Genomic DNA, 12,412 nt, shown 5'->3' with positions numbered 1-12,412 from the left:
ACGCGCCAAGCATCGACTAGTCCCTGCCCATCGACGAGCTCAGGCTCGCAGTACAGAATTTCCACGCATATGTTTAACTTTTGGAGTCCCTCTACGGGAGACGCGATCAACCTGTTCTAACACACAGTTGAAGTCGCCTACAAGAATAAGCCGAGAGGGACCTACCAAGTAAGGTTCTAATGCAGCGAAAAACACTCTGATCTCTAGACTGGTTTGGTGCATAAACATTAACAATTCGAATGCAATGCCACAATGAAGATCCGCCGACAAGATACGGCCATCGGTATCCCTGGCATGACGAAGAACAAGGCCGTCGAAATTCGTCTCAAAATGATGACCGTACCTCGGCTGCCCGACTCGCCATAACTCCAGAAAGACCTGGTGCGAAAAATCCTCTCAAAGTGGCTGATCTGGCCTAACCTATGGACATAAGTTTCTTGAAGTACGAGAATATCTACCTTTTTGGATTTAGCCAAGTTGACAACCTCCAACTGCTTGGAAGCTCGGGACAAACCTCTACAATTGAAAGAAGCTATAGTAAGGGAAGGATATCCATATTAATTGGGGGAGAGAAAATTTAGCGGAAAGCTAATTAAAGCAAACAAGAACCCAAGCAGCACAAAGTCCCCGTTACAATATCGGCCCAATGTCTTTGGCCGACTGCAAAACGGTTGGCCCAACATCGGCACCCGATGGGGGGCTGGCATCGGGGATTGATACTGGCCTCACGTCTAACGACCATCGGCAAGCGACGGCCCGACCACTGCAGCCGACGTGGCCGAGTGCACCCTGCACGCGGGCCGACTACGACCCAACATTTCATAAGCACCGGTTTGCCGTTGGCCATCGGCTGGGTGCGGACGTCTTTTTCTTTATTTTTTATTATATTGAAAAACACATCAGGTTCTTTCTTTCTTTCTTTTTTCTTTCTTTTTTCTTTTTTTTTGCTGCGTGTTACGTTTTGAGGTCAACGATACACAGTTTATTAGAGGCGTTTAACTCGCGCTGACAATAAAGAGTTTTAGTTTAGGGGACGCAAGCGGCTTGCGTATGCAAGAACTAGGGGCGACGGTACTGAGCATGCGCGGACGGTTCTGCGCATGCGCAGTGTTGTCGCCACTAGTTCTTGCGTGCGCAAGCCGCTTGCGTCCCCTAACCTAAAGCTCTCTAATTAATATACGCGGCATGCTCGTATAAGTTACATGTAAAACATAGTTCAACGCCGCTAATTATTCTCTGTACTCGTTAGTATAAATACGTAACACTCAACAAAAGAAACACGTGAACGCAATGTTTTCTCTTTTATGGGTTTATTTTGCAATCATAAAATACATTATTTTTTCGTACAGTAGTGTTAACAATTTGCAAGCCGTCTTTGTTCACTGAAATAGTACGATACAGCTAAAGGACAGTGCTGGTCTGCTGTGAGAGTTTTGCATATTACCTGGAAGTCTCTTTTTCAGCCATTACATGTTCTTGGCTCTTAACGGTACAGCATCCGGTATCCGGTATTTCTCTGTCCCCGTCGAGAGTGAATCTTGGATAGTTACAGTGCTCATACAAACTGAAACAAACGAACAAACAATATAATAATGAATAACTCTGTGAACCATGCAGATGATTTAGTGGACTTTTTCACACTTGCGTGCAAAGAAATCCTGATCCTGGCACAGCCACAGACAAAATTATTATTTCGTCGTTGCACATGTATATGTAGACACATACTGTGCACTTCCAGTGAAAATTAGTGCGTTCAACTTCTGTGATGTGATTCACGCTGTAGAACCGCCCAAGCAAACATGAGGACAGGAAGTATCGATTTACTGACTTGGCTCGCAATATTGTTGCAAAAGATATACATCCAGGCAACGCGATCAATGAATACCACAACACATGGTTGCACAAACAAAGTAGCACGCAAAGAGCCACGAGATCAAAGTATATAGGTTTACACAACGTCGAGACTGCAGTGCCAAAGTTTCACACGTAAACTATGAAAATGTGACAACAGAACAATTGAGGAACAACTTACATATCGGTTGTCCACAGTGTTTCACGTACATGCCTTTTTGTCTGATGTTCCTAGATCTACTCAAGTTCATATGTGGAGAAGTGCCACACACAATCCATTCTTACCTGCAATGCACCAGACGTATATCGTACAGTACTGGATATTTGCAGTTTTCTTTTTTCATCTGTGGGAACAAAAGCGACTTCGAATTAATTATGACTTTTCCGCAATGACAACCAGGCAAGCGTCTTACCTGACTTCTTCCCGACTGAGCGTAGCAGATCATTCGTACACTATGCTTCAATTTAAGCAGTGTCGTTCCAATGTTTCCTAGAAAAAAAATAAGCTTTGCGTAAAGGAAAATACGCCACGCTTACAAGACGAAAAAATTATATTAAAAATATATATGTGAAAGTACGTCTCACATTTCTTTGTCCCAACTCTCGAACGCTTGATCCGTTCTCATATAAAGCTCTTATTTTTTTCTTCCTGCCAGAAAAAAACAACACAAAAACAAGAAGTTCATCATACATTGCAAAACCATTTGCGCAATATAAAGTGAGTTTTGTTCACTTGACAAAGGCGGTCATGTACTACACAACACAAAATTAAAATGCCACTTACGAGCATGTCCAGGAATTCTGGACATTCTCCTTCGGAACTTCACAGCAATGCACAAGTGTAACTCAATGGGAAAATTTTTTTTTCAAGATGATATTTCAGAATATCGGCCGAGGGTCAAAAAGTTTCAACTGACTACAACAATAGGGTAGTCCCTTCTAACAAAGTATGCATTTTGGCACTTAGTCGGAACATTGGTGGTGCGTTAAAGCAGATCAGAGTGGGGCGGTGAAGTCCCACGACAGGAGGAAATAGTTTTGCACCCTCTCAGGAGAGGGCACATTGATTTGAATAAGCGCCAAATTTAAACCATAAAGCCATTTATCCCAGTTGGCATTGAGATGGTAATGGTAGACGGAGTGTTATGAAGTCTGTTCCCACGCGCAAGTTTTTCACAGGCAGAGGAGATTGTAGAGACAGGTTATGCGGTGTGCATGTCTTGAGCGTGCCCGGGTGTGGTTGCATGGGCGTGTGCCTTCGTATTTGCATTATCATGCGCGCGAGTGCGTGCCTGCGTGTGCGTGCGCGTGTGCGCGCGCTTGCGGTGCATATATACATGAGCGCGTGTGAACGTGTACGCGTGCCAACGTGTGTTTTCGAGTTTCAGCATGCACGAAATGTGTGCGTGCTTGTGTGCACATGGATGGTTGTGCGTGCGTATTGTGTATGTGTGTGCGTGCGCGCGCGTGTGTGTGTGTGTGTGTGTGTGTGTGTGTGTGTGTGTGTGTGTGTGTGTGCGCGCGCGCGCGCACGCGTAAGACGGATATAGAGAGAGTACGTGCGTGTGAGGGAGAGTGCGTTGTGTGCGAGGGAGACAAAGAGTGTGTGTGTGTGTGTGTGTGTGTGTGTGTGTGCGAGGGAGAGAGGGCGTGTGTATGCGCGAGGGAGAGAGAGTGTGCGTGTGCGTGCTAGTGCCTCCGTTTTTGCATATGCATGCACGCGAATGCATGCCTGCGGGCAAAAGTGTGTGTGTTTGTGTGCGCATAGATATCTGTGCGTGCGGTGGAGAGAGTGTGTGTGCGTGCGTGTGAGGAAGAGAGTGTGTGTTCGGGCGAGGGAGAGAGAGTGCGTGTGCGTGCGCGGGTGTTTGTGTGTTTACGGGTGTGAGCGAACATTTTCCTGCTTACACCCATGGAAACAAACGCGACGTGGAGACCATTACAAGCCATATTTAAATTCATGAGACAGGAACGAATGACACTGCATTTATAGCATATTATTTCTTTCTGAAAGCCAAACCGATAAAAAAAAAGAAAGCGCCCGTGACATCAGTATTGCCACCCTTGGCTGGCACGGCTCCGTAATAAGCTGCCGAGCGGTTCACCTTCGTTATCTAGCTGCCGTCGGTGGCAGCGCAATGTCTTGAGGGCAATGACGGGCTATATCTAGCTGCACTATCATTCAATCGTGTATCGTTTCTGTGACCAAGCAAGCTTTCGGCAGCGCACGTTCGTTGCTACACTGACATTTCAACTTTAAACGGTTTGCCTTCAGAAAAACAATGTGAATAAAAATCGACAGTCGTCTGGCCGCAAGGAACATGCTCGCAGAGCCGTACCATTCATGAAATTATCTCAAAAGGCTGGAAGCGGTCAGTTCGATGTTACCCACGATCTTTTTCTGCTGCAGTTATGCTTAATTGCAAAATATTTGTTCTTAGCTCTTACAGGAGCATGTTTAATAAACATATTTCGCTCGACTACACAATCTCGACAACAGGCTCCAAACTACTCATTTGCTTTAGCCACCCAAGATATTTATTTCAAAAGATAATTGACATACCTTCATGAATTACGCACACAACTGCTCAACTTGCTCCGTATCCGGAGGTTACCATCTGAACACTCGAATAAAAACAATAATGTCAAGAAGATTTACATTGATCTATTTCTTAAAATTTGGTGCCGCTAAAAAATACCGCCTGTATATTGATAGTGCAGTAGGCTTCTGAATAAAACAGGTGCGAATTCTTGGCCAGGTTTTCTTGACGCAATTGAACTTGATGAACTTAGAACGCATTTGCCCAACCGTGCACCTCTTTCTTTGCAGTGCATTCGCCTACATTGTACGAGAAACGCCTCAGCGCCACGGTACACCACAAAAGGTGTACCGCATTATTTGCTCTCCCTAATAGGTTTATGAGCGTTCGTGGCACCAGGCTTGGTTTCCTGGCGTCATCAGGAATGAAAGGAGCACATACCTAGTGGCCCAAGCAGGCAGATTACTTCCGCCACTGGGTCGGCGTAAGATGATCGGCAGGCAGGCAGGCAGGCAGGCAGGCTGGAAACAGTGACTGGGAAACAGTGAACAGTGAGCAGTGAATCTTGCATGAGTAATTGGCAATTCGCGCAACAAAAGGTCCCCAGACTGATTATGATGACGACATTCTGCCACTAGCGGACAATGCATGTGATTTAGACAGTTGCGAATATTTGTAGCAACGTAGCGACAAACCTAGCTAGGCTTTAAGTTTAGCACAGAGAAATCGGGAATTATTATATTTAATGAAAAGACGAATAATTACATGGTGTCAATTGGACATCAAGTCATACCCATAGTCAAACAATGTAAATACCTATGCGTATATACATGGTGTCCCACGTAAGTTGAGCCAAACATTAAAACTATGAATGCAACGTAGCTGGACAGAACGAAGGTAGTGTTGTTTGCCGTCGTAATTATTCCCATTTTCATTAAAGATCATAATTCCCGATTACTTAACTTACGGCCTAGGTTTGTCGCCGCGTTGCCACAAATATACACAGAGTCCACGTGAGAGAGAGGGTGATTACGGATATGAAGAGGCGCTATTTTCTGCAGCAATGAATGAATGAATGAATGAATTTATAAAGAAAATGGAGTACCAAGTACCGGGAGAAGCACGTCTTAGCACATTGCGAATGTGGCGAAGGACGTCAAGAGAGAAAAAGAGAAGAGTCCTGGTGGCAGGCGAAGTCCCAAATGAGGGTGTAGAGAATACAAGAGGGCGTTGGTGAAACCAGTTGAATTCCAGTGTAGACGTGTCATATGGCCACCAAACGATTGCAGTCACCACCCAACATCGGTCCTTTGTAATGGTATAGGCGCCCATAGTTCATGGTAGTAAACGCTTCCTGAATACCATTTTTGGCAATTATTTCGTCATCGGCCATACCTCGTTGCGTATTTCTTAGCGGCAGGCGCTGTGAATTACAGCTCCGTTCTCGTGACAACTTACAACTCAGAGAACAAGTCATACCTCTGACTGTGTCGATTGTGGGAATACTAACAATATGGCTTCATCGAAACGCTATTCTGAGCAGGCAGTTTGGAATAGCGTATATCGGCTTACATACGTAGGAAAGATACGATACATATGTTAAACATGAGCAACACTACCACATTTTACGGTGCGCGTCCCTTCAGAACTGAGTATACTGTACGAGAACGCCAGCATAATAAGACGTTAGAAGACGGGGTGCTGTCTCGGGTCTCCGGACAAACATATCCAAGTCGTCAAAATGCATTAGTAAGTAACTTGTTTCTAGGCCGACGCGTCTCGTTAGATCTTCGGAAGCTGGCACTCACCGCCTGACGCTCCAGGCTTGGCTCCAGGAGCTCAGTATTAGCCGCTTGGATGGCAGACGGCGTTCGGAGGAAAATGTCTGAGGAACTTGTCCTAAGTACTAATAGATGCTCAAGGCCACAAAGACCAACTGTGCTTCTCGAAAACGACCAGACTGTGTGCGAACGCTTGCGACTGTTTGCGGTCATTGCTCTTGGAGTTCGTTCACTCTGGCTATCCCTTCACTATTCTTCTTATCTTTTATTTTTTGCTTATCTTTCCCCCATTTTTCCTCCAGTAGGTATCAGCTTGTAAAGCAGGAACTCAAATGAATTGTTTCAAAGTGGACAAGCTTTTAAATATACTAAGGATATTTTTTGTTGAATTTCCCTTTTCTGCCGTCCGATTTCTTTCTTTGTTCTCTCTTTCGTTCTTTTGTTCGTTCTTTCTTTTCTTCGTTCCTTTTTTGTCTTATTTCTTCATTCATATTCAGCCATTGAATCTTTGCTTGCTTACGGGGGTATGAGCCACTCCTGATTATGCCATTTTTTTTTTTCGGGAATGAGCCATTGCTGTTCGCAGCTCAGACTTTGGAATCCAGACGTGGGCAGTCCAGCAAGCCCGTGACTCGGCGCTGAGGCAGGGCCTCGACGTTCCCCCGTGGGAGACCTGAGCCTGGGTCGCGTTAAACCTTGTCGGACGCACAAGAAAGTTGTATCCATCCATCCATCCATGCATACATTTATCTACTTTTTTTGTATCACTCTTCCACTTTGTATCACTAAACTAGACGCCACTTTTTTTTTCTTTTTTTTTCGGGTATGAGCCCTTGGTACGGGCCAGTTAAGGCATTCACTTTAACAAACCAATATTTCATGTACCAATGTAGCCGTGCGGTTTGAAGCTGCTTCCAACACGGGCACAAGGTCGGAACTCATGTTTCACTTGACTGTATACGTATATCAGCATTATTGCTAGAAAAAAGACCGGAATATTTTTTCTTTGTGTCAACAATAGAAAGTTAAAATATATTCCGCAAAGCACTCATCCCAATACTTCAGTACTTTTTGTTCTAACATACACGTGCGCGTCACTCCGTTTGATACAATGTAATGAAAATTTATCCGATGCTTTCCGCCAGGCAGTTTTTATTCTTAATGATGCCAGGAAACCGTGCCTGATGGCACCAACGCTCATATATGTAATCGGGAGCGCGCACAATGTTCTCGCGCACCTTCTGTGATACACCGTAGCGCTGAAGTGCTTCTTGTATAACGTAGGAGAGTCTGTCGTAAAGGCAGAAGTGTTCTGTTGGGCATATGTGCTTTAGTTTATGAACTTGAATTGCGCCAAAAAAACCAGTCCAAGCATTCGCACCTGCTTTATCAGCAGCGTATACTATACCATAAATATCCAGGCAGTTATTTTTTAATGGCGCCAAGCTGTAGTAGAGTAATGTAAATCATGCTGAAATTATTGTTATCACTCGAGCGTTCAAATTGGTAACCTCTAGATAGGGGCTAAACTGAGCAGTTGTTTACGTAATAAAGGAAGCTGCGATAACTAAATGTTGAATAATTGATCTTAGGAGGCTAACGGAAATGAGTAGTTTGGAGCCAGTCCTCGAGATTATTTAGCTTAGCGAATAAATATTTACCATGCTTCTGTTTTGCACAAATGTTTTGCAGATAAGCTCTTTGAAAGCATAACTGATGCTGAAAAAGAACGTCTTTAAGGGCGACCTGACCGAGCCCAGCCTTTTGTGATATTGCCATCAATGGCATCGCTGCGTGAGCATGTTTCTTGCGGCTAGTCCGCTTTCGATACGTATTTACGTTGTTTTTCGAAAGTAAGCAGAGTTGGAATGTCAATACAGCAGCGAACGTGCGCTACCGAAAGCGTCCTTGGTCGCAGACGCAATGCACGATGCAATGATAGTGCAGATTTAGCGCGTCATTGCCCTCAAGAGGATGGGCTGCCACCGATACGAGCAAGATAACGAACGCGAACCGCTAGCAGCTCCTCGCGGGATGCATGCCGATGCTGATGGTGCCGTCGAAACAAAACACAGGGCGGCAGTACTGACTGCACAGGCGCTTTCAAAGCGAAGCTGTGTACCTCTGCTCCGAAATGCATTTGTCGTGTCAGTGAGCAAAAATGTGGGGCGATCCCGGAGGTTGTGGAATATCGGGCCGTCATGCGGCGGAGGTGAAGCAGGCTTCAAGTGCTGTGACCCTAATAATAATAATAATAATAATAATAATAATAATAATAATAATAATAATAATAATAATAATAATAATAATAATAACCTTGAGAGAGAAAGAGAGCTGTTGGGATCAGAGAGCAAACGGGTATAGACGATATTCTAATTGACACAAATGGAGCTGGGCAGGTCATGTAATGCGCCGGTTGGATAACTGTTGGACCATTATGGTTACAGAATAGGTACCAAGAGAAGGAAAACGCAATCGAGTACGACAAAAGACTAGGTGGAGCGATGAAATTAGGAAATTCGCGGGCGCTAGTTGGAATCGGTTGGCGTATAGGACAGAGGTAATTGGAGATCGCAGGGAGAGGCCTTCGTCCTGCAGTGGAAATAAAACAGGCTGAATAATAATAATAATAATAATAATAATAATAATAATAATAATAATAATAATAATAATAATAATAATAATAATAATAAAGATGCATTGTTTCAAGTCGATATGTATATACCACTGGAATAGTTTGTGAACAGCGCATGGACGAGCAGAAGGCATTGCCATATATGCAGAGGAGGAAATGTATGTACAATCTTACAACCTTGACTCGTAAGAGGACAGGGGCACCGACTGTGGGGTTGTCTGTGCCGTACAAACGAAAGACGGAATTATGATGTCCACTGGCTATATATATTCAGACACAGCCAAGTGTGATATCAAGAAGTTCATGACCACGCACTTTGCATTGGTTAACAGCGACGACACTACCCTTGTGATCACCAATGGAGACTTCAATGTTGGCATTTCAAAACCAGAAAAGAAATGGGTCACTGAGTTTCTGCAAGAAGAATTTGGTTAGTAGCGCTATACTAATACAAGTAACTCAATCAAGTAGCAACGGTCATGTATAGATTCTACTTAGGCCAAGATTCTGTCTAAGGTTGTAAGCGGACCAACCCGTATATATCACAGTAATCACAAGGCTATCGTCGCAACCATTACCAAATGATGAAAATAAATACATGTCCCCTTGTCTGATCCTGTGTGATGTGCTACAGCTTAGCTGGTCATCCATCTTCACAGAGTGGAATGGCTCCTAATATTTTTTTTCGTTTTTGTGTCGGTTTCACTTTCGGAAAGTGATAATGCTATAAAGGCAGTATCATTCGTTCTTGTCTCTGAGGATATAAATAAGGTTCAAGTAAACTCTATGTCCGTGTCGTGCTTGCTTAGTGTCTGTGGTGTTGGGCTGCTAAGCACGAGGTCGCGGGATTAAATCCCGGCCACGCATGCGGCCCCATTTCGATGGGGGCGGAATGCGAAAACACCCGTGTACTTAGATTTAGGTGCAAGTTAAAAGCCCCAGGTGATCGAAATTATTCCGGAGTCCCGCCACTACGACGTGCCTCATAATCAGATTGCGATTTTCGACACGCAATAACCCCATAATTTTAAAGTCTATTACCCATTTGCATCCGAGAGTAGGTGCAAGCAAGGAAATGCTCGCTCGCTCACACACACATATTGTGAGGATTGGGAGGTCAATCCCACCGTTTGTAACCAGTTGTCAAGATAGGAGTCGGGCATGAATTAGATGGTAGCTGGCCCATGCCGTCGTCCAATTTACCACGCTGAGGACGTTGTTGAAGGGAAGGACTGCTTCTCATCGAGAACGAGGAATATGGGCTTATTTACAGTATCTACATAAGGGCGTTGCAGTTCATCAGTCTGGCATGACTGCGAGAGAAATTACACTGAGCACTGCACAACAGCGGTTTATAAACACTCGGTCCTCCCTCAATCCCTAGGTGAGGGAAACGTTCGACCAGTAGACGAGCCGCGTCTCTGCGGGAGGGCTTACACACACACACTTCCGCACAGGTTCACGGTCCCCACCGACGTCAGACGGTCTTCGCAGAACTCGGGGCTTACGTCAGGAAAGGCGCATCTTATTCCCCGAGCTGACCCTGCAGCGCGGCCGCCGGTTCTCCATTGTCTTGCGTCTTGAAAGGCGCGTGGGACGTTGCCGCCAAATACGTTCTCTCGGGAACTCCCCCGCTCGTGGCACACCAGGTCGGCGGTGGCGTGTTCAGTCACAAAGCCTGGTTCGTCGAACTCATCTCGGCAATCCCGCGACGCAGAGTGACAGACGTGGCGCTTTGTCCCCCGCACACAGTAGACTTAGTGACGCCGTTTGGCTAGAGGATTACGGTGGCTTTCCAGGAAAAGTTGACGCCGCTGTCGCAACTGGCTGGCAAAACTTGCACCTCAGCGGGCCGTTCTTAACAATATACGCAGTAAAGTTTACCTCCACCTACCTACACGAAGTCATTTTTTATAGCTGTAGTGTAGCATGAAAACTACACTTTCTACACTGCAGTTTCGATAAATGCAGGCAGCGGACGTGAAACAATATTAGTCATATAGCGACGATAGTAAATATTCGCTGAAGACGGTAGCGAAGTGCTTGCGCGACCATGTGTCACAGAGGGAGGTGAGCTAACCTTCCAAGAAGGTAAAATTAGATTTACTAATTCTACATCTACATCTACAGTCTACATCTCTCCCGGTTACTTCAGGCGTCCCACAAGGTTCTGTCCTGGGTCCCCTCCTATTCTTAATATATATTAACGACTTGCCCCTGCATGTTTCCTGTAATATTCGAATTTTCGCAGATGATTGTGTTATTTACCGCACCATTAATAACTGTCACGATCAATACACTCTTCAGACAGAGCTTAACAACGTACTAAATTGGTGTAATAACTGGCTAATGTCCCTCAATCCTAGTAAATGTAAACTCATGTCCTTCACTCGTCGTCACAATCCATATCTCTTTCATTATTTAATTTCTAACACACAGATTGAGCAAGTACAATCATATAAATATCTAGGAGTCACCCTCTCTTCTAATCTATCATGGCAGGTTCATATCGGTAACATCATTTCAGCATCAAACAAAACACTCGGTTTTCCAAAACGTCACCTTCGTCTTGCCCCACCACTTGTTAAATTGCTCGCGTATAAATCACTTATAAGACCCAAATTAGAATATGCATCCCCCATCTGGAGCCCACATCAAGCATATCTAATCACCGCGTTGGAAGCTGTACAGAATCGTGCTGCCCGATTCATTCATTCCTCATACTCATATGACGTCAGTGTTTCATCCTTGAAAGCTACATCCGGACTGTCACCCCTCTCTTTTCGTCGTCGCATTGCTAGCCTCACCCTTTATCACAAATTCTTTTATTCTCCTCTCAATCAAGCACCGTATATCACCGCCGCATCACGCATATCTCACCACACCAGTCATCCCCTTCAAGTTGCCCGCCCACTATCACGTACTACTACGTTTTCAGCTTCGTTATTTCTTCGAGCAGCCACGGACTGGAACGGCCTACCCCATGACATCGTCGCCATCGCTTCAACACCTGCTTTTCAAGAACGCGTTACAGATCACCTTCAATGTTAAATCACCATCGCTGTTTTGTTTTCCTCACTACAAATGTAATCCCACCCCTTATGTAACACCCCCTGAAATGGGGGCCTTTAAGGAATAAAACTGAAAACTGAAACTGAACTGTACTCATGGAGGGTGCAGGCTGTTTTGAACTCGGCGCTGTCTTCGTGCAGTGCGCATTCGCCATGTATTTAGCTGCAGATTGTCTAGACTTGTTGACGAAAGAAAATCGTACTCTGGAGTTTAGTTTCAGGGTAGCGTGATGTGGTTAATGCTACGGCCGTCCGCGTCGTCGTCAGTCCGCGATAGCAGCGTGTGTGACGGCGATCCCTGCTCCTGCAAGGGGCGATGGCAAGCGGCTACGAGTAAGGCTCGATGCGACGCTCCTATTGGTGTTGTCGTCGCTAACACAAATATGCAGCCGGTAAGTGCGAAGTCACGTGCTTTTCGTCTGCTGATGCAGAAGACGACGCGCAGTCTGCTGTGATTGGCTACACCCCAGCGAGCCAAGTGCAGCACACGACGTCATAACCTCTACCAAGCACTACACTTGTCTACCGAGTCTG

The 12,412-nt window shown here is 45.2% G+C and overlaps 1 long non-coding RNA gene across 1 annotated transcript in view; it reads right to left on the bottom strand.

Annotated features, from left to right (window-relative positions):
• Window positions 1-1,503: 1,503 nt before the first annotated feature.
• LOC142571173 (uncharacterized) overlaps window positions 1,504-12,412 on the bottom strand; it is a 44,332-nt gene continuing 33,423 nt past the window's right edge. The window contains exons 2-6 of the long non-coding RNA XR_012825787.1: window positions 4,833-4,925; window positions 2,437-2,500; window positions 2,265-2,341; window positions 2,137-2,195; window positions 1,504-1,564 (exon numbers count right to left, since the gene is read on the bottom strand). This is a non-coding gene — a long non-coding RNA (uncharacterized LOC142571173). The remainder of the gene's footprint in view (window positions 1,565-2,136; window positions 2,196-2,264; window positions 2,342-2,436; window positions 2,501-4,832; window positions 4,926-12,412) is intronic.

Source organism: Dermacentor variabilis, chromosome 1 (assembly GCF_050947875.1).
Source record: "Dermacentor variabilis isolate Ectoservices chromosome 1, ASM5094787v1, whole genome shotgun sequence".
Taxonomy (NCBI): Eukaryota; Metazoa; Arthropoda; class Arachnida; order Ixodida; family Ixodidae; genus Dermacentor; species Dermacentor variabilis.
This window is presented reverse-complemented; position numbering and strand designations above follow the sequence as displayed.